Source organism: Balaenoptera musculus, chromosome 5 (assembly GCF_009873245.2).
Source record: "Balaenoptera musculus isolate JJ_BM4_2016_0621 chromosome 5, mBalMus1.pri.v3, whole genome shotgun sequence".
Lineage (NCBI taxonomy): Eukaryota > Metazoa > Chordata > Mammalia > Artiodactyla > Balaenopteridae > Balaenoptera > Balaenoptera musculus.
This window is the reverse complement of record NC_045789.1, coordinates 38,862,201-38,884,759: the sequence shown is the minus strand read 5'-3', so window position 1 is coordinate 38,884,759 and position 22,559 is coordinate 38,862,201. Positions and strand designations below refer to the sequence as shown.

At 37.5% G+C, this 22,559-nt stretch overlaps 1 protein-coding gene across 1 annotated transcript in view; it reads left to right on the top strand.

Moving 5' to 3' along the window:
* Positions 1-3,510: 3,510 nt before the first annotated feature.
* PTPN13 (protein tyrosine phosphatase non-receptor type 13) overlaps positions 3,511-22,559 on the top strand; it is a 230,724-nt gene continuing 211,675 nt past the window's right edge. The window contains exon 1 of the mRNA XM_036853016.1: positions 3,511-3,996. The gene's annotated coding sequence lies outside the window, so the exon portion shown is untranslated. The remainder of the gene's footprint in view (positions 3,997-22,559) is intronic.

The following is a 22,559-nucleotide window of genomic DNA, read 5'->3' as shown; positions in this document are numbered from 1 at the left end:
GTCTTTAAAAGTATTTTTCTAATTTGATAGTATTTTTCTAATTTGATAGTTATAAATATCTCATTTTGTTTTAATTTTTATTTATACTGTTGTTTTATTTTTAAATATTCATTGCTTTTCTGAATTTCTTCTTTTGTAAATTTCTTATTCATTGTCATTTTATTACTCTATGGAAGATTTACATGTTATGTAGTAAAATTTACAAATTCTTTTAAGGTTTTGGGGGACAAATGGATAGCTGCTGCTGCCACCAAAATAAATTCCATATGGATCAAAGAATAAACTGTGAAGGCTATAAAAGTTCTAGAAGAAAACATGGGATAATATTTTTTTTTTTTTTAAGTTTTTTTTAATAAATTTATTTATTTATTTATTTATGGCTGTGTTGGGTCTTCGTTTCTGTGCGAGGGCTTTCTCCAGCTGCGGCGAGCGAGGGCCACTCTTCATCGCGGTGCGCGGGCCTCTCACTATCGTGGCCTCTCTTGTTGCAGAGCACAGGCTCCAGACGCGCAGGCTCAGTAATTGTGGCTCACGGGCCTAGTTGCTCCGCGGCATGTGGGATCTTCCCAGACCAGGGCTCGAACCCGTGTGCCCTGCATTGGCAGGCGGATTCTCAACCACTGCGCCACCAGGGAAGCCCTGGGATAATATTTTTTGATAACAGAAAATAGAATGGCTTGTAAGCATATAAAAAGATGCTCATAAGAGAATGGAAATTATAGCTGTAATGTGGTAGCATTTTGTATCTATTAGACTGGCAAAGATCAGAAAGTTTGATGATACTGTGTTGGTGAGGGTGTGAAGAAACAGAGTGCACTATCAAACTTTCCATCTGTATTAGGATGACTGTAACTTGTACCACTTCTTGGTTTTGTCTACCAAAATGTAAAATGTTACTCTAACTCATCTTTTATTGCTTCTAAAAGGTTTTCTATTGATCCCTGGAGTTTTCATATAATTTGCAAACAGATGACAATCCTAACATTTTCAGTATTTAATTTCTTGTTTGTATTCCATATCTAATTTCATTGGCTGTCATTGCCTTACATGGTGTGATGGTGGGCATTCATGGCCTTGTTCCTGACTTCAGCAGGAATAGGTACAGTGTTTCATTATTCAGCAAGTTTCTGGCTTTGATATAAAATATACATTGTTTAAAAATTTTTATTAAGGAATGATGCTGGATTTTACAAAATCCTTTTCAATATCAATTAAGACACATACAGCTTTTCTCCTTTGACTTATTAATATAGTCAACTATATGAATAAGTTTTTTATTATTGAATTATTCTTATATACCTGGCATAATTCCCCTTAACTTTGGCATATCATTTGTAATGTAGTTCTAGTTTCTATTGTTAATATTGTATTTTAATTTTATATTATATCCAAAAGGAGGTTAACCTATAGATATCTCTTTTGTGTACTCTTTATCAGATTTTGGTATCACAGCCATTTATTTTAAAACCAGCCTTTCAGCTCATACAAAACAGGATTACTGGTGAAAAAGGCTTGAGGGCAATCACCTGAAATGGTCTTAATGCGAGAGAAAAAAAAAAAAAAAAAGGAAAAAAGCTCACAACACTGTGGTTTGTCTACTTTTGTGAAAATTTCCAACACTATACTTTCTTTCTGACATGAATTCACAAGTTATTCCAAGTATTGTGGATGTTGCTTTTCTTTCTAATAAATACATGAACTTTCTTTCAGTGGCAAACAGAGGCAGATGTTCCATGAAGGTTTTTATTCTCACTAAACTACCTCTCCCTCTCTACCTTACCACCCCGATACTTCAAACAGAACATTTAAAAACTACTTCAGAAAATGGGGGAAAGGCTGGGGAAAGGGCTCCAATCCTTCATTTCTGTCTCTAGTTCAACTTGGCTGATCTCACTGTTATTTACTTTCACCACTCTATTCCTGCTGCTGCACTTTGGTTTTACTTTGTTTCCTTCAAATGTCTTTCTTCATCTTTGCTTCCTTCATCCCACTCCCTACCCTTCAAAGCCCAGTTTAAATTCCTTTCCTCCTTAATCTGACTAATCCAGCCCTTTCTACATACCACAGACTTTCTCTCATTGACTACCGCACTCAGTGTTTGGCTGCACATTCTAACTATAATCTCAAATTGTTTCAAGAATGCTAGTTTTCTTTCTTAGGCTCTGTGGTTATCTCCTTGAGGGCAGGACCCTTATCTTAAAATTCTGCTGTGCATTTTCTATTGTTTAGCGCTGTGAGTAATCACATTCAGTGCACATTTGCAAGGCATATTTGACTGAACACATCCATCACAGATATTCATTTAGTAAATGAGATAATGAAAACTCAAGGCTCGCCAAAGGTAAACCATTACTATTAATTCCCTCATTCATCATACGTGTACAGCAGCCTCAGGGGCTAGGGTTGTAGCTCTAACTTTGCCTCAGATTCCATTTTGGAACCAGCCATGAAGTTAAGTTTCACCTAGGGCTCAACATTAGGGGTCCAAGACTAAATTAACTCCCAGGTCCCCTTGTACCAGGTTTACCTCATACTTCGGAGAATAAACCCAAACTTTTGAAACTCAAATGACAAGATACCATTCGCTCAAGTAAGACTTCCTTGTAAATTGTTGAAACCCAAATCTTTTAGCTTGCAGGAGGGTCACAGCTGCTAGGACATACTTCTGCCAAGTTGTAATGTGTAGTCCTATAGAAAAATGGATGCCTTTATTTTATTCCATTTTGTCAAACATTTTACTTATTTTTTTTAACTTTAGGATTATCTGAGCTTCAGAAGGAAAATTACAAGAATTTATATACTTTTTTTTTTTTTACAAATATGAGAATGTGAGTTTTCCTGAGGGCATTTGGGGTTGACCAAGTGTTGCCACCACACCTTTGAAGATCACTTTACAACTGTGCGAAGACTCACCGAGATGTTTTCATTGACCCCGCCATTTCCTAGTCGCTACATTGCTGCAGGGAGCTGGCACAGCCCTGCTCTTTCTCTCATTCTTCTTCTCCTCACCCTTTCAAAGCCCAAATCCGCCCGGTGGGAATATGGAAACAAGGCTGGAGGCAAGGGAGGGCAAGGGGGGGAGGGGTTATTTCGATTGACAGGGGAAGAGCAGGGCATTTTTTACTCTCCCTCGTACTCCGCTGAGCCACAAAGTTCTGTTTCTGAAGTTGGAAGCGTGGGGGCGGTCGGCTGCATTTTCAACTTGGCCAGAAATTAGGAGCCCACCCCGCAGGGGCTACGAACTTCGCTGCCAGGCCATCAACCTGAGCGTCTGGCAAGCCAGAAGAACGCGAAAAGCCAGGCCCAAGATTCCAGTTGTCATGGGAACCTGGGCGCCTGTCTCCCCGGCGACCTTGTCCCTAGGGAGGGGGCGGGGCTGGAGGGCCGTCGGGCCAATGAGGCCGAGGGGACGGCGGGGTCGAAGATCCGCTGTGCTCCGGGAATCCGGGGAGGGTTGATTGACAGGAACTGGGCGGAGCCGGTGCGGACGCCTGAGGTGTAGCCGGAGTGGAGCGAGTAGCTCCGGCAGCCGCGGCGCGGCGAAGGTGACACACCATGATTACAACCCCTAGAGACCGTCTTGCTGGCGAGCAGCACTCCCTGGCTTCCCGGTCCGCCTCTGCCGCCTCGGCAGCGCTCGGAGCCGGCTGCAGGAGTTGAGCCGTTCCGCACCAGAGGGTTTGGCGAAGCCCTTGGAGGCGTACGAGGCAGCAGAGGGCCGGGAAGGGTGCGCGAGCGCTCGAGGGTCAGGCGGTCGGCCGGGGTCGCGGCTGGAGGGGCGTTTCGGAGGCGTGGAGGAGGAGGAGATGCTGCTCCTCTTTTCCCCCTCCCCAGGCTCCTTCTCCAGCTCCTTCGGCCCACGCTCGCAGCCGCTTGGGGAAGAAGAGGTGGAGGCTTTCGGCGCCCGCGGGGGCTGCCGGCTGCCCACCCCGACGCCGCGTCCCCGCAGCCCTCGTCCCGCGCTCCAGTAGTAGGACCGGGTCTCCGGAAGAGCGGGTAAGGACGAGAGCTGCCTTGGGCTCTGGACTGCGTGTGCGGAAAGTGCCCAACAAAGTGCACCGCGCTCGCTCTCTTTCTCCTCTCTCTGCTTTTGCCCCAGCCCCTAAAATCAACCCTGCTGCCCTGGTGGAAGGAACTTTTTTTGGTTGGAGTGTTTTGGTGTGTTAGGTGGGGGTGGGGTTACCGGGGTGGGGAGGGATGAGATGATGTTTTATTGTGAGTTAGGTAGATCCACCTTCTCCGCGGAGGAAAGTCGGATTCTCGGGAATTAAACCCCAGAGGGGGTAAGAGATTGTGGGGTAATAGAGAGTGACATTGCCCCATCATGCTACTACATCTCTGCTCTGTGCGTGCTAAGGGAAGGGCTCCCAGAGTCTGTTTCTAATTTCTGTAAATGATTGTGGACATGGTGTGGTTAGAGGCCGCCGAGAAGAATGTGTATATGTAAGGGCTCGGAGAAGAGGGGGTTGGGTGGTAGGGAAGAGGGGGCAGAGGGAGAGACACTGCCTGATGCAAGCTCTTTTATTGCTTTTCTCTGAGTGGAGCTAACCACCCCTCTCCCCCTCGCCTTTACTCATTACAAGATACTGTAGTACCGAAAGCCGGAAAGCTAAAGTTTGGTAGAGGCAAGAAAGTTTTTACAAAGTTTAATTTCCCTCTGTTGTGAATACATTGGAGAAGGGGGAATGGGGAGAAATATTACCACTAAAATAGATTAACAGCAATACAGTTTTCAATGGCCTTACACATATATGATCGACACCTCCACACACTTCCAACTAATCTCTTGGACAGCCTTGTGTCATTTTCGTTTAGTTGCATCTTTGAAATAACAAACGCGGTGACTTAATGGGGAGCTGCCTGGAACTGAGTTTACCTCTCAGAAAATGGGGCAATCGGGTTTGTTTTCAAGGCGGGGACCTAAACGAAATGTAGGACACCTGATCTGTGGGTTGAAGAGTGCAGGTAACTAATTAGAAAGATTTTAAAATTTAGATCTACAGAGTTTACTAAAGGATGGGGAAAAAATGGAAGTCGTTGTATTATGAAACAAGCGTTGGTATTTTCCCAAATTCTTGTTGACTGGGTTGGGAGGGTCAACATGAAAACTTGCTTCCTGCTCATTGGTTGTTTGTGTTGGTGCTATGATACAAATTATTTCTTATGTTAATATCATTAGCATTATTTATTAAGTTCATGCATGTATTGATTCAGTAAATTAGTACAGAGGCGAATTGACTGCTTTATTGTCCAATCTTAAGTTTATTATACTTTCTTCATAATAACTTTGTATTCTAACTTTGTTCTAGAGGCCTTGTGGAAGTATGTGTCGGGGAGGTGGTAGGATGGAAGCTGGAATTAAAAATAGAAAAAATATCTAGGGTTAGTTATTAAGAAAAGGAACTAATTTGAAGTGTGTTTCACTTTTACATGAACTTTTTAAAATTTTTATTTATTTAATTTTTATTGGAATATAGTTGATACAATAACTTTTTTGAAAAATCTATTATGTAGGTTTGAATTTACACTTGTCCCACCAAAACTTTTACTTGCATGTAAAGCCTGCTGTTTTTCGGAGGGTGATTACCAGCATCTGAAAATATTTATAAATAGCTTATGTCACAAGAAACACACATACACAAACTATTAAAACCAGTGTCAGTTGCAAGGATGGATTTTGATACTATGGTGGGGTCAAAAGTTGTAAAACTTACATTATGTTTTTCTGGAAGCATGCCTCAAATGCAGGAAGTGAATGTGAGAATTGGCTAATTGTTTTTTTTTTTTTTAATAAATTTATTTATTTATTTATTTTTGGCTGTGTTGGGTCTTCGTTGCTGTGCGCCAGCTTTCTCTAGTTACAGTGAGTGGGGGCTACTGTTCGTTGCGGTGCTCAGGCTTCTCATTGTCGTGGCTTCTCTTGTTGCGGAGCACGGGCTCTAGGCGCGCAGGCTTCAGTAGTTGTGGCACGTGGGCTCAGTAGTTGTGGCTCGCGGGCTCTAGAACGCAGGCTCAGTAGTTGTGGCGCATGGGCTTAGTGGCTCCGTGGCATGTGGGATCTTCCCGGGCCAGGGCTCGAACCCGTGTCCCTTGCATTGGCAGGCGGATTCTTAACCACTGCGCCACCAGGGAAGCCCTGGCTAATTGTTTTTGGTAGATGATAGGTATCAATCTTGAAATGAATGGAATTTATGTATTTTTTTATTAAGAAAAACAGGTCAAATCCTTGCTTTATTCTGCTTTTAATAGGTCAGGGATTGGATGAGGGGCATTGTAGCTTCCCTTATATCAATTGAGTATGTATTTTTCCAGCTCATCTTATTGCCCATTCCAAATGAGCTAGAGAAAGGGACTACTAAGAATAAGCTGCTGCAGCTTCTTCCTCTTTTTTTTTTTTAACATCTTTGTTGGAGTATAAATGCTTTACAGTGGTCTCTCTTTTTTTTGACAAGAGTTTGTAATTTTTAAATAAACTACAAAATGTTTTTTGTGGTATAATTAAATTGTAATTAATACCAATTGAAATCGAAAGGAAACACTGCCATACTCCAAGCCTGTGCATGTAGGAGTTACTCCTGTCAACATTTTCTTATTTTGGAATATGCTTTGGGAGAAGTCTGTGCCATTAATTAGAATAGAGAGTTGAAGGTTTTCTCCTCTCAGGCCTCTGATGTAACCAAGTGTGACTCATTTGAGTTAATGTCCCTTTACACTGCTGGAGCCTGAAAAAGGAGACAGGATATTGGGTCTCAGAATAGAAGGATTAGTGCTGATGGGAAGGGTGAGGGTCTGTTGCTCTGGATTTCCAATTTTTTCCACTGACAACTTTTCTTAATTTGAAAATTAAGATGGGTTGAACAACCCAGGAACTGGATTTAAAAAGCTTTTAATGAGTAATTAATATAGATCATCAATGATCTAAGCTAAAGTTACATAGTCACTGTAAGCATGTCACATCAAAACTGTGGTCTGTAAACTGCTCCACGAGGAGTAATTCCAGTAATCCTGTGAGTCTAGGGGGCAAAATGAAAACATCTTTAAGACCCTTGTCTTATTCTTGTTTAATGTCAGTCACTGTGAATAAGCATCCTGTTCTATCCTGTATGAAGAATGTATGACTGTAGCTAATAGCTTGTGAGGCAGTAGGAGACCAATTATTTAACTTCTTAGGATAGAAAGGCAGCAACTTCTAAATGGTCTAGTGTTGAGGCTGCTGTAGATTTGAACCACAGACGAACATGTTTTTTTCCCCAGGTTTGCTATCAGGTGCTTAGGAAATACAGGAACTGGTTTAAGCACCTGTTTAAGCGTGTTTGCCTTATCCTGTGCTCCACCACTGAATCCTGCTTTTTCTTTATTTTTCTTTGATTCCAGTATGAAAATTTATTGAAACAAACTTCCTCAGAGAGAATTCTGCTGTAGTATAAAGAATGTGGGCTTTACTGTCAGAGAAACATGTGTCCAAATCCTAGAGAACATCTTTAAATTTACTTTCCACATCTGTAAATAATTTAATAATATCTACTTCCCAAGGTATGTTGGGGATGAAATTAAATAATATAAGCAAAAGTGGCAAGTGCAAATTGACACTCAGTATTTAGTTTATTTCCTTCCCTTCTAATCTCTTTTACGTAATTGAATAACATTCAATAATAGCAAAAACTTATGATTGTACACCCAAATCATTCCTAAATGTTTAGAACATGTAACTCACAATAGCCCTCAGGGGTTTTGACTTGAATCTGTGTTGTTGGAAGGCCCTCTTTGCCTACCAGCAAAGAAATGTCTTTAGTTGCACACTGCATCTGTACTTAACAGTTTATTTTCTTTCTAATTTAGTGATACTCTGGCTGCATGTTAGAATCACCTGGGTAGGTTTTAAAAATCTTTATGCCCAGGACTCAGTTCAGACCAATTAAACCAGAATCTTTGGGGGTAAGACCCAGACATCCTTATTTTTGGAAGTGCCCTAAGAAATTACAACATGGAGCCAACTTACAAACCAATATTCTAGTCCTCTCTAGAAGGTGAGTATAGAAAATTTGATTCCCACAAATGCAGCAACATTTTTATGTTGTGTTTTGGTATTTTCCTCTACATAAATCACAAGAATTTTTTAAAAATAAATATGTTTCAGAAGCAACTATGTATCTGCCCATCTACAGGATTTTTACTCTTTGAATCAGAATTTAAGGTATAAATATTTCCCTCCAGTTCCTTAGAGCTGCATATGTGGTTAAATTTAAATTAATTTAATTAGCTATCATTTAAAATTCAGTTCCTTATTCCCACTAGCCAAATTTTTTAGAAAATTTTATTGAAGTATAGTTGATTTTCAATGTTGTGTTTAATTTCTGCTCTATAGCAAAGTGACTCAGTTATACATATACATATATATATTCTTTTTCATATTCTTTTTCCATTATGGTTTATCACTGGATATTGAATATAGTTCCCTGTGCTAAACAGTATGACCTTGTTGTTTATCCATCCTATATATAATAGTTTGCATCTGCTAATCCCAAATTCCCAGTCCTTCTCTCCCCCCACTAGCCAAATTTTAAGTGCTCAGTAGCCACTTGTGGCTAGTAACTCCTGTTTTGAACAGCTCAGATATGGAATATTTCTATCATCACAGAAAGTTCTGTATTACCTAAAGGTTTTGAAATTTGTATTACAGTTTCCCATCATCTGAAATGAGATAAATATGATATATATAGTCATTTCCTTTAGATGTATAATTTAAAATATATAATTTTTTATAGTTTTTTTTAAGTGAGGAGAAATATCACATTTTTAACGCTTTCCTCAATTCCTTGTACCTAGTTGTGAGGTTTTCCTTTTCCAAGTTAACTGAGAGGAGGAACTTGAGTGTCCTTATGTTTATCATTTATATCATATGCTCTGAATCCAACCAACGGCTTAATTGCTCTTGGGTACTACAACAGTTTCAGGAAATAGAGAAAGTCATCATTTCAACTTAAGTGTTGGAATTTGATTCAAGGTTTTTCTATCTGGGGAAGCTTTTTTTTTTCTTTTACAAATGGAGACTGTTAGTTGCCATATGGTACGATTGAATTTTCCAACAGAAAACTGTCTTATTAGTTTTAACATGAACATAGAGTTGCACGAGGGACTTTCTTTCCTTTTTAAAAAAATATATTTATTTTATTTATTTATTTTTGGCTGCGTTGGGTCTTTGTTGCTGCATGTGGGCTTTCTCTACTTGCGGTGAGCGGGGGGCTACTCTTCGTTGCGGTGCATTGGCCTCTCATCGAGGTGGCTTCTCTTGTTGCGGAGCATGGGATCCAGGCGTGTGGGCTTCAGTAGTTGCGGGACACGGGCTCAGTAGTTGTGGCTATCGGGCTCTAGAGCGCAGGCTCAGTAGTTGTGGTGCACAGACTTAGTTGCTCCGCGGCATGTGAGATCTTCCCGGACCTGGGCTCGAACCTGTGTCCCCTGCATTGGCAGGCGGATTCTTAACCACTGTGCCACCAAGGAAGTTCTGAGACTATTTCTTCCCACAAGAAAGCATTCCCTTCAACAAAAATGAGGTTCCTAAACAGTTTGAGATGGTTGAAAGCTAACACTATGTCGTGAATTTTAATGGTGTTTGTCACTCGTTAACTACTGATGCACAGCTTAGAAGAAACTGTACATGTAGTTCATCTCAGCTGCACCACCCCCCTTAGCACCTTAAAAAAAAAAAATCAAAGTTTTCTTTATTGGTTTATTGTGTTGTGAGTAGAAACACACTGAAGTGGGTAGAAATGGAAACATTATTTTTAATTAAGTGTTCCTTGTTTTCCTTATCGGTAGATTGTTCATTTCTTTTAACATAAACACATGCTTTTTTAACTACTCAGTTCAGAAAAATTTGCATCCAAGATGTTGAGAGTTATTTTGTTGAAAGGATGTCTGATGGAATGTTTTGTATTCTATATCATTTTCATACTTTAATGCTTTTCCTCTTATTTCTCATGTAGTTGTGGAACAAAAATGAAACATTCTTGTTGAATAACTTAAATTAAGGTTAGAATGATTATATAATCTGAGAATGTGTTAAAAATATTCTAAGTTGGTGTATTTTTTTTTTTTTTTTAGGAAGAAAGGTAAAGCCTGAGAATTTTTTAAAAGAAGAGAACCCTTTTAAGAAACTTAGTTACTCTTAGCACTGCTTAAGTATTACTTAAGCACTTTTTCTAGAAAAGTGTAATTGTTAAAATAAACATTTAAACTATTAAGGGATTATTTATTTTAGGTCTTAGTGTAGTCATATATCTCTTCTGGAAAATATAATGTTGAAGTGAAAAGAAATAATCAGTGTTTTGACAGAGGAGTTTCCCTTATTTGTAAGGTTTTGAATGATAAATTCATTCTCTCAATGTCTTTCATATTCTTGACTTTGCTGAGATGTAATTTCATAGGATTATTTGAACATAATATTGATTAAATTCATTCTTCAAACAGTCTATTTTGATTTGACTCTGATGCTAGTTTCTAGAAGTGAAGGAATGAGCTTCACGCGATGATTCAGATGCTACATATACCAGTTTTCTAAGTACTGTGCGAAAATTTACAGAAGCTAAAATGTATCCTTATGGCTGTACTTCATGAAAGCTGAAATCGGTGTTTCATTTTTTAAAAAAATGATCAACTATACTTCAATTAAAAAAAAACTCTTAGGGACTTCCCTGGTGGTGCAGTGGTTAAACTGCGAGCTCCCAGTGCAGGGGGCCTGGGTTCGATCCCTGGTCAGGAAACTAGATCCCACATACATGCTGCAACTAAGAGTTTGCATGCCACAAATAAGACCCGGTGCAACCAAATTAAATAAATAAATAAAATATTAAAAAAAAACCCAAAAAACTCTTAGATTAGAAAAAGCAAAATAACTTATAATTTTTAAAAATATATAATAAATATAATTTAGTTTAGGAATATTCAATTATCAGATCAAAACTAGCTAAAACTATATTGTAGATATGTACCAGTCAGTTGAATTCAATCAGAACTTTGAAATTCTGGCACTGCTTTGAGGTATACAGAAATAAATAACGGATAGTATATGTGTTATTACACAGTACCTGGCAGTATTGCTGTTTTATTTGTAATTCAAGCCAACATATCCTTCAGTGTTCATAGTTATATAATTCTTACACTTACAAAGAAAAAACTAGACTATATTATTTTCCATTATTAAAATTTAATAGGAATTTCCTTCAATTTTTAAATAAAAGAAAATATTTTAATGTGATCACATAATATATCATACTCATTATATAGCTGAAGACCAAACAGAGCTACATTTTTAAAATAAGATTTCATCTTAATCTTTCTCTATGTTTATGTGTGTACATCAAGACTTCATCTAACTTCAAGGGTGTTTTAAGATTGTACTGAGATACTGAGATTTAATTTAAAAATAGATGATATTGTTCTTCTACCTAAAGGGATATTAAAGAATCAGTTGGTAAACCAAGCCAGTTGAGTGTTTTTCTAGTAGCCGTAATGATGAATCTGGACTGATCTAACCATGTTCTGATGGCCAGCCCCCCCTTTTTTAAAATATATTTATTTATTTTATTTTATTTATTTATTTTTGGCTGCGTTGGGTCTTCCTTGCTGCGTGCGTGCTTTCTCTAGTTGCGGCGAGCGGGGGGCTACTCTTCGTTGTGTGCGTGGGCTTCTCATTGTGTTGGCTTCTCATGTTGTGGAGCAGGGACTCTAGGCACGCGGGCATCCGTAGTTGTGGCTCGCGAGCTCTAGAGTGCAGGCTCAGTAGTTGTGGCGCATGGGCTTCATTGCTCTGCGGCGTGTGGGAACTTCCCGGACCAGGGCTTGAACCCTTGTCCCCTGCATTGGCAGGTGGATTCTTAACAACTGCGCCACCAGGGAAACCCTGGTCAGCCCCCCCCCACCCCCCACCCCCTTTTAATTGTTCTGTATTCAGTAAATGTACATTGAATTCCTGTTCTCTGCCGGGCGCTCTACTAGGCACTGGTGGTACACAGAGGGCACATTTCCAAGATAGCAGATAAATGGAATAGTCTGTGGCCACATATATTTAATCATCTGAGTTCGTGCCAAGTAAACCAATCTATTGACAGGATATATTGACACAGAACAGCTGTGAAGATAAAAATTAAATCATATGTAAAAACTTTACAAACATGTGGGTACTGATCTGAATATATATGAATTGTTTTTGGATGCAGCTGTGCATTGTGTTGACCATTCCTCTTTGATTTAGAGACAACAGTATAGCATGGGATTTAGACCCTAGACTTTGGAGCCAGGCTGCCTGAGTTTTAATTTCTGACTCTGATATATAAGCTCTGTGACCTTGTGGAAATTTTCCCTGTGCCTTAGTTTTTTCATCTACAAAATAAGGATAATTACCAGGCCTCTTTTATGGGATTGTTGTAAGGACTAAATGATTAATTCATTAAAACATGTAAAGCAGTTGGAGCAGTGCCTAATGCATACTAAGTATTTAATAAATATTAGCTATTATTATTTTTGGTATACTTTTATTTATAACAGTTTTACTTATTTATCTATATTTATTTATTTATTTATTTATTTAATACCCTGGGTAAAGGTAATATATGAACTTAAATATGTTTTTTTGTTTCAAAGTTTATGGCCCTACTTTGTTTCTTGAGCTGCATGTTTCTGTTTCTTCCACTCATTACTTGGGCTTGTTGATATATGTAACCTGTGCCTAATTTTCACACACTTCGTGGAACTTGTGAAAATAAATGTCATCCTCTTCAGACTACCCTTTTTTTTTTTGGCCATGCTGCGCGGCTTGTGGGATCTTAGTTCCCTGACCAGGGATTGAACCTGGGCTATGGCAGTGAAAGTGCCAAGTCCTAACCACTGGACCGCCAGGGAATTCCCAAAACTACTCATTTTCAGAACCCTACACATCTCCTGTTTTGGAGTTACTTTTAGAGCATATGGCATGTTGTTTTTTTTTGTTTGTTTGTTTGTTTTTTTTTAGAAATTCACGTTCTTTTATTTATTTATTTATTTATTTATGACTGTGTTGAGTCTTCGTTTCTGTGCGAGGGCTTTCTCTAGTTGCGGCAAGTGGGAACCACTCTTCATCGCGGTGTGCGGGCATCTCACCATCGCGGCCTCTCTTGTTGCGGAGCACAGGCTCCAGACGCGCAGGCTCAGTAATTGTGGCTCACGGGCCCAGTTGCTCCGTGGCATGTGGGATCTTCCCAGACCAGGGCTGGAACCCGTGTCCCCTGCATTGGCAGGCAGATTCTCAACCACTGCGCCACCAGGGAAGCCCTGGCATGTTGTTTTTGAACATCCTTTGTAGTGGCACATCTCTTCTTTGAGAATAGGTTTGATTCAATTAAATGATATATTCATGTTCTAGAAAGGTGAATGATTTAGGAGGATTTAATAATTTCAATTAAAATGAAAAATGATTATAAAGTAAAAGGAGTGATTTTTAAAAATTTATTTATTTATTTATTTATTTATTTATTTATGGCTGTGTTGGGTCTTCGTTTCTGTGCGAGGGCTTTCTCTAGTTGTGGCAAGTGGGGACCACTCTTCATCGCGGTGCGCGGGCCTCATTATCGCGGCCTCTCTTGTTGCGGAGCACAGGCTCCAGACGCGCAGGCTCAGTAATTGTGGCTCACGGGTCTAGTTGCTCCGTGGCATGTGGCATTTCCCAGACCAGGGCTCGAACCCGTGTCCCCTGCATTGGCAGACAGATTCTCAACCACTGCGCCACCAAGGAAGCCCCAAAGGAGTGACTTTTAAATTAGGACTGTAAACATGATTAGAAAGACAGTCCCAGAAATATCTCTGATAATATTGTGTTTGAGGACAAAGGTATCTATCCTCCCAAAGTGTCTATTTTGAAAGTTAACACTCTCAGGTACATAAATTCTGGTATGTTTAAATGTACATTGTTCACAGCCAAACAGAGATATTACTTAGTATTTGTGAATGTTATGTTGCTATGCCCCTAGGAGTGTTGTGTAACATAACCTAAAATTCTTTTCTTTTTCTTTTAAAGGGTAGGGGTTTTGTTTTTTTTTTAATTTAATTAATTAATTTACTTTTGGCTGCATTGGGTCTTTGTTGCTGCGTGCGGACTTTTAGTTGAAGCGAGCAGGGGCTACTGTTCGTTGCGGTGCGCGCGCTTCTTATTGCCGTGGCTTCTCTTGTTGTGGAGCACAGGCTCTAGCGTGGGCTCGGTAGTTGTGGCTCGTCAGCTCTAGAGCGCAGGCTCAGTAGTTGTGGCGCACGGGCTTAGTTGCTCTGAGGCATGTGGGATCTTCCCGGAGCAGGGCTCGAACCCGTGTCCCCTGCATTGGCAGGAGGTTTCTCAACCACTGTACCACCAGGGAAGCCTATAACCTAAAATTCTTTAGTAAGTTTTTGTAGACGTTTATCCTGACTGATTTTGTGCACCCTTTTAGAACCTTTAATATACTAATATACCTTATGAATCTCCAAGATGATTATGTATACAGTCGTCCCTCAGTATTCTCCATGGGATTGATTCCAGGACCCCCATGGATATAAAAGCTGTGGATACTCAAGTTCCTTATATAAAATGGCATAGTATTTGCATATTACCTACACAAATCCTCCCATATACTTTAAATCATCTTCAAATTATTTATACTATCTAATACAATATAAATACTTCATAAATCATTGTAAATACAATGTAAATACTATATAAATAGTTGCCAGCTGCAGCAAATTCAAGTTTTGCTTTTTGGAACTTTCTGTAATTTTTGTTTTCCCGCATATTTTCCATCCGAGGTTGGTTGAATCTGTGGTTGTGGAACCTGTGGTTACAGATGGCCAACTGTTTATCATTTTAATTTATTTGACAATTTAACTACAGAATCCACAGTACATCTCTTAGCATCTTTCATAATAGGAGCAGTGATTTGGGAAATATTCTTTGTGTTTGCCCTATACGAGACCACTGCAATGAATTATTTGTTTTGCTTCTTCCAATGAGAAGTTGCTTTGGGTTGCTAGTGCAAGAGACCCTGGCATAACAATGACCTAAGAAGATAGGGATTTCCTTTTCTCTAATATAAAGTCCAGGCATACGACTCCAGAGCTGCTCTGGCTGTTTTAGGACATGGCAATGAACCCAGACATCTTTTTTTTCTTCTGTACCTCCTTACTGCATGGCTTTCATCCTCAAGATGCCCTCTTGGTTACAAAATGGCTGCTAGCATTCTATAAAAATGTTGTCCTTCTAGTCAGAATATATGGAAGAAATGGGGGAAATGGCAAAAAAGGGTGTGCCTTCCAGCTGAGTCAGATCCTTTTAAAGAATTTTCTTGAAAGTCTTACCCAATGACTGTTTATATTGGCCATCTGTACATAAAGGGACGCTGGGAATTGTAGTCTTTTGCTGGGCACTTGGCTATCCCAAAACAAACTGAAGAGAGTAGATATTGGGGATCCAATTATTATTTTCTTCAGACTGCCTAACATCTGATCGCTGTTTGTTTCCAGTTTAATGGGATTTGGTTGTAGTACCTCTGAATAAATTATAGATCCTATGCTAGGTTTTTGGGGGGGATAGGAGGCTTGGTTTTATTGACTTATCACTTGATAGCTAACACACACATTATGCTAATTAAAGTGACTTGACCTAGAAGATAATTAAGAAACTAGATTTACTTTCTGTGGAGGCTGGTTCACAGCCATTAAGATTGTTTAGTACTTTATACTTTGCATTGTTTCATAGTTAATTCCTTGTAGTAAGTATGTATGTATCATTCATATAATTTTTAAAATTTAACCTACCATTGAAATATTTAATTATTATTAACCTTTAACAAGACAAAATTAATATATTTATGTCTGTTCTTAAATGTTTAGCTTTTGTGAAAACTAAATCTAGGCAGTGTTATAATTTATTAACATTCAAACATAAATTTGGAAGTATAGTATAGTAGAAAGAGCACAGATTTTGAATTTAGGTAGTCCTCGGTTTGCATTTTAGCTCTTTTAGTAACTAGAGTCATTTTGGATAAGTAATTTAATCTTTCTGTGTCTGATCTGTAAAATGGAAATAATAATGTCTACCTCAGAAAGTTGCATGAGCTTTATTCCTAGTCATTACATATATAAAATGATTGGGCACAGCCCACGGATTCAGTTTACAAGAATTCTTTACCTTTCACTTCCCTTTTCATCTATATATACTGGGCAAAACAGCAACCTAAGAAATATGATTAATTATACTGAGAAAAAAGCTTGGCTTATCTCTTCATCCACCCATATTTTAGCCTCTCTAGTATGTTTTTTTTTTTTAATTAATTAATTAATTTATTTATTTTTGGTTGTGTTGGGTCTTCGTTTCTGTGCGAGGGCTTTCTCTAGTTGCGGCAAACGGGGCCACTCCTCATCGCGGTGCGCGAGCCTCTCACTATCGTGGCCTCTCTTGTTGCGGAGCACAGGCTCCAGACGCGCAGGCTCAGTAGTTGTGGCTCACGGGCTTAGTTGCTCCATGGCATGTGGGATCTTCCCAGACCAGGGCTCGAACCTGTGTCCCCTGCATTAGCAGGCAGATTCTCAACCACTGCGCCACCAGGGAAGCCCTCTAGTATGTTTTGATTAGGTCACTGACTATGCTTTGGTTATCAGATGTTTTACATGAAAGATCTTTTTAGACATAGTAGCTACATATTTACTTTAAAACTAAAATGGTTGACATCTTAAAAGAAATAAAATGGGCAAATTGGCCATGCCCCCGTGAATATGTGAAAAATATGGAAATTGGTAGGAAAAAATACCCACAGGATTATTTGACTACAGTTAAAATAGCAACAATTATAAATGTTTTACAAGTAATATAAATTAATTTTTGTTGTAATGTCTTTTGTTTCTTAGATAAACTAATTATACAGCTGTAGAGTATTTGACTGACTGCTCTGTGTTCAGAATTGTTTTCAGTATATTGAGAAATATTAAAAAATAAAAGGAAAAGGTTCCTACCAAAAAACTTAAAATCTAGGTTTAAAAAAAACACAGGAAAGATAGGAAACCATTATATATTAGAAAACAATGAATAAATGCTCTAAAATTTTGAGGAGGAAAGTGTGGCTTAGTCACAGGATTCACTTGGGTAGAGCTTGAGCTGTCTTGAAGATGTTATTAATGTCTGGGAAAGAGCATGGTGTATCACAGGGCAGAATAAAAGATATGATTGAGTCAGTTCAGGAGAGAGGAAGTGTTAAGGAGTGCTGAAGGTGGCATGTGAAAATGAGAAGAGTAGGGGGACAGAGAAGGAAGTGCCTAAAGAGTAAAAGAACTAGGAAAGTGTTATGTTAAAGATAATGCATTAGGAGAGTCTGTCAAGGAGTATGTGACCAGTTGCAACAGATGCCATAGGGAGCCAGCAAAAGATGATGGAAGAAAAGTAGAAGAAAAAGAGCAGTGTGATCAGTTGAGTGTTATTACCTTCAACACCATTTTACTATACTGATAAGGAGAGGAATAGGAAGGAAGTTGAAATGGAGGATGGTATTTGGTGGCAAAATAGATGAGATTCAGATGATCTGAATGATTTCATGAGTCAGAAAAAATTTCTTTGTAAAATTGATGGTGAAAGAACAGATTCTATGAGATTAAGAGATTTAAAGTTCCAGAAAGGTGAAAAAGACTCTCTCTTTATGAGGCTTTGTCTGGATGGGAAGGAGTGAACTCTAGGTAGAGTTGTTAGCTTTGGTCAGGAGGAGAGCAGCTTTTTCTGTAAGATTGAAGGGAGTGTTACAAAGATAGACGTGGGCCTGTTGAAGAATAGAAATGAAAATAAGAGAATTCTGTAAGAGAATTTACACTTAATGCAGTTATCTTCAGAAAGTGCCGTCAGAAGAGGCAAGCTTGTCTGCTTTTAACTATGATTCGGTAGTGGTGAAAAATTGGAAGTTTGAAGAGAGATGTAAAGGTTAGAAATCATCGCTGTTGGGAGAGTAATGGGAGATCGATAAATGATTTATAGGCTTTATCACTTTGAAGTTGAAAATTTGAACATTGATGGCCTAAATCCACATCTGCAGAAAACAAAGGGTAAGGTATAGGGGTTACTGCAATCTGCAGTGGTCAAGTGAAATATGGGGCCTAGAGTAATGAGGAAACTCAGTGAGGCTGGGAAGATTGGTTGAAATGGAAAGTGATTTTACTCAGCACTTTCTGAATTTGCTCAATAAGCCAACTACTGACTGAATCAAAGATATTTATCATTTGCTGCTATCTGCCACTTGTTAGAACAAGCTGACGAAGGATCTTGACTCCGAGTAAAGTGTGTATGTTGTTTGTTCAGTTTATGTGGATTAGTTACTGCTTGGGACACTTAACCTGCAGTTGGGGATTGTATTTAAAAGGGGCCATATAAACCATAAATTCAGAAAAAGTGTTTAAATAAAAATCTCATCCTGTTTTTTAATATTGTGCTATAGTAGTTGGGTTTTTTATGTGCCACTAGTGTGACTTTACTGTCAGTCTTTGTACTTATTTATTATTATGATAGTTATCACTAGGATTCAAAATTGTTAATTAATTGGGAATCTCTTCTGCAAATTGCTTTGGCTACAAAAAAATTTTCTATCCTTTTCTTAGATGTTAGCATTATACTTGGCAGATAGATCAACTCCTAAAAAAGTTTTGAAACTCATTTTTCCATTTTTAATTCAGATAAATGTTTTATCTGCTATACCAAATGTGATGTAAAAAGTAAAATTCAAAAATATATTCAGTATTTTACCAACTCAGGACTTGATTTATTTTTGAATTCCTGAAACAACATATTACAAAACTTCTTGGCTATCTACAGATACTTGGTTGATTGCCTGAAGTCACCTAGTTGATTGTTAAGTAACAGCAAAATTCAGTGTAGGCCTCTACAAATAGTGTCTTAGCTGGCCAAATCATCTAAAGGATTAATTGCCATTGCTTTGATTAATAAAGTGTATATAATGGTGGCTGGTGCATTTTCCTTTTCTGCTTTTTGTATTACCAAATAGTTCTAAAAAAAAAAATCTAGAGGAAATAATGTTACTCTAGCTTATAAATTACTCTTGGTTCACTTAGACAGCATCTTTTAAAATATATTTCACCTCCTAATCATGTGAAAAAGACCTAATCAGGAATTTATTGTCTCAAGAGAAACAGTTTCAATGGTATATGCTATAAACAGCAAAATTCATGTTTATGATACCTTTAAAACTATTAATCTTTTAAGAAGTTATTTAAATCCTCTTTTACTACCCTAATGAGGGCCATCGTAAAGGTTTTCATTTCTCTATATTGTGACAATTAGCTTTTTAGACTGAATAATACTTTAAAAGCTAATTATATGATGCAGCAGTTTGTAAATATGCACCCGTGCCATTATAACCTGTAGATTAAGCCAAAAATTTATACACAAACCACACATGTATGTTTATGATATCTTTCAGATCACCTAAAGGAACAGTGAAAATGGTTACAATGATGAGATACTATTTGTGTATTTACTATAAGAATTTAAAATAGGATATTATTTATCTTTACAACGAATCTGTGAGATAGATGTTATTATTCTTATTTTACAGATGCGAAAACTGAATCTTAGAGAGGCTCGATGAGTTGCCATAGGTCACACAGCTGGTTGGTAGTGGAGTAGGGATTTTGAATCCATGTCTGTCTGACTCCAGTCAATTGTCTTAACCATAACTTCTCATGTGAATAGTATCTTTTATTTAGTTATTTAGTTATTGATTGATTGATTGTATCTTTTAAAACAAGCAGAATCAAGGAGAGGCAAAAAATTACCTCAGTTTACATAGAAAGTGTGAAAGAGAACTCCATAGTCTGTTGGAATCTAAGTTTATGCAGTCGTTCAGAAGCTTTCAAACAGTTGTTCTTGCATTGGTAGTGTATTTTACTTTCAGCTTGTTTTACCCCCAAGGTCTTCACCCTACTATCCTGTGGTTTTTCTAGCATCAAGTTCCTATAAACTGTTAAATAAAGACAAAAATGTGTCCTTTTGAAAATCTTTTTAAAATGTTTATATGCTCATCACAGTATTATTTGTAATGGTATAAAATTGGAAACAACATAAATAGCTTACAGAGGAGGCATGGTTTAAAGTACTATTCTAAATCCTTATAATGGAATTTTGTGATCATCAAAAATTAGGTTGATAAGAGGTTTTTAATAACATGAAAATATAATGTTAAATAGAAAAAAGATAAAATTTAGTAAACAAAGCATGATTATAGACATAGTTTTCATTTTCTTTACTTTTTATGAAAACTTTCAATGTTAAAAAGGCCAGGGAGAAAACCCAAAATGCCCCAAATAGTGATATATAAGGGAAAACCAACCTGTTTTAGAAGTAGAAAGATTAGAATGTGAAGAATTAATGATACATAAAATTTGTTCTGTTGAGTTGAGAAATATTTTGTCTGGTGATTTTTTTCTAATATGGAAGGAGTTTACTGATTTTAATACATCGAATTATCTTAGCCAATGCTTTAGGCAAACTAGAAGATGTAGTTGAGGCTGGGTTACTTTTTATAAGGATGTTTAGATAATAATGATAATACACACTAATAAAATGTACTGTTTAGTAAAAAATTAATTCCTCCAAACAACCTTAAGGTAGATACTACTAATATCTCCATTTTTTCAGGTAAGGAAACCGAGGTAGAGTTAGATTCATTTGCCCAGAGTAATTAAGCAGAAGAGCCAGCATTTTGAATCTAGGTAGTCTGGTCCCAATGCCTGTGCACTTAATTGCTACACACTAGATAATTTTAATAGTGAAAATCATTTGTAACTTTTAGTTCAGGGTTAGGACTAATGATCTTATTAAGGTGTGAACAGTTTATGACCAACTCTCCATTCCATTCTTAGTGCATTTAAAAATTGTCCTTTGGTTTGGTTGACAGCTGTATTTACAGAGCCCCAAACTGTTGGTGACTGCTAACAAAGTTTCTTTTCTTCTCCTTTGAATCAACTCTTTCAGTAGGCTTGCATGCTTTGTATGTGGTGGTGTAGAAAGTGTCTGACAGGAGAACTCCAAAAGTTTCTAAATTTTAGTTTATCATACGGTTTTAAAACTCATTCACAATATAAATTGACTGACATTTGCTCTTATTTGGAGAAGTGGAATTATATCCTGGAGTTCTTTTTTTTTTTTTTTTTACCTGGAGTTCTTTGAAACATAAAAATCTCTATTAACCCTTTCCCTTAACTGTCTTCACGTCCTTTTTTCTCTTCTACTTACGAATTGTATACTAATTCTTATGCAAGTAGTTAGATGATCTTTTATTAAATGAACAGTTTTCTTGCCCACAGACTTTAATTCTTTTAGCAGGTAAAATTTGTTTTATTATTTTAAAGTATCTTATATTTTAGAATAGATAAAACGTGTATTGTACAAGATTGAAAAGTACAAAAATTGAAATTGTCTTTTTATTCGTATCTCCAGGTCCCCTCCAGGGGTGCTATTCTGTAGCCTTCATTTTCAGTAATGTCACCAGAGCCAGGAGAAAACATTAATGAACAATACACCAAACTGATGTTTTAGTCTTCTTTAACAGGAAACTTTACATGTACCCTCTTAGTATGCTAAAAAGCTCTTTGCTATTGAAAATAATTTATACAAAATCTTCCTTTTTTATATATTAAACAATATATCTTTATTTTTCTGGTTTTCTTTTTCTCCCCCCCTCAAATTACCTCATTAGTCAGACATTTCTCACACTTTTGACCTGTTAATCCCCATTCTTTTGTTACCAGTTAGAAATCTGTTAGTAGTAAAAGCAAACTTGAATGTCTTACCATTAATATACTGTTTTGTTTGTTAAGTTGAACATTTTCTTTTAACTGAGGTTGATAAATATTTGGTACAGCTGAACTTGGATCATTTTACAGTTGAAAGGGGAACTTAGATCTATTTCAGTTCTCTTATAGAGCATTGAGTTACAAAGAAACTCCAATATATAGAAATTTTTGGTATGTAGAAATTCGGTATATAACAATTTTTTTAATGTGCTTGCTCTTCTGGTTTTCTTGTTGAAGCATGAAAACTGAAGACTATGTATGGAGTTACTCTCACTGTATACCCAAAGTTCAGATTTATTTCCTGCTTAAATAGAGTGCATTGGGAGGAAAAGTATGCCAGAGCATACTTTTCTAATAACATTGTTTTTGGTTCTTTGTAATTGTGCTTCCTTTTACGTGTACCTTTTGAAATGTAAGCAAAAGGTAGGGTAGATTGTAGGTTCCAAACATGAGCTGTAGCTGAATTATCTATGAATTGGTTAAAAATAAACATTTTGGGATACTTCCTAGACCCTCAGGAATTTATAGTTTTAAAATGTGCCCCACATGCAGCTTTCCTAAAATTGGTGGAAAATAAGTACACTTTTTATTGTATCTTTCTAGGAATCCTATCTCTCCTTTTAAAAAAATAGATATTTCCGTCATGCTTTTATAAATTTGTTCTGTAAGTTAAAAAAATATAAGTTAATTTGTTGGGATAATATTATACATAC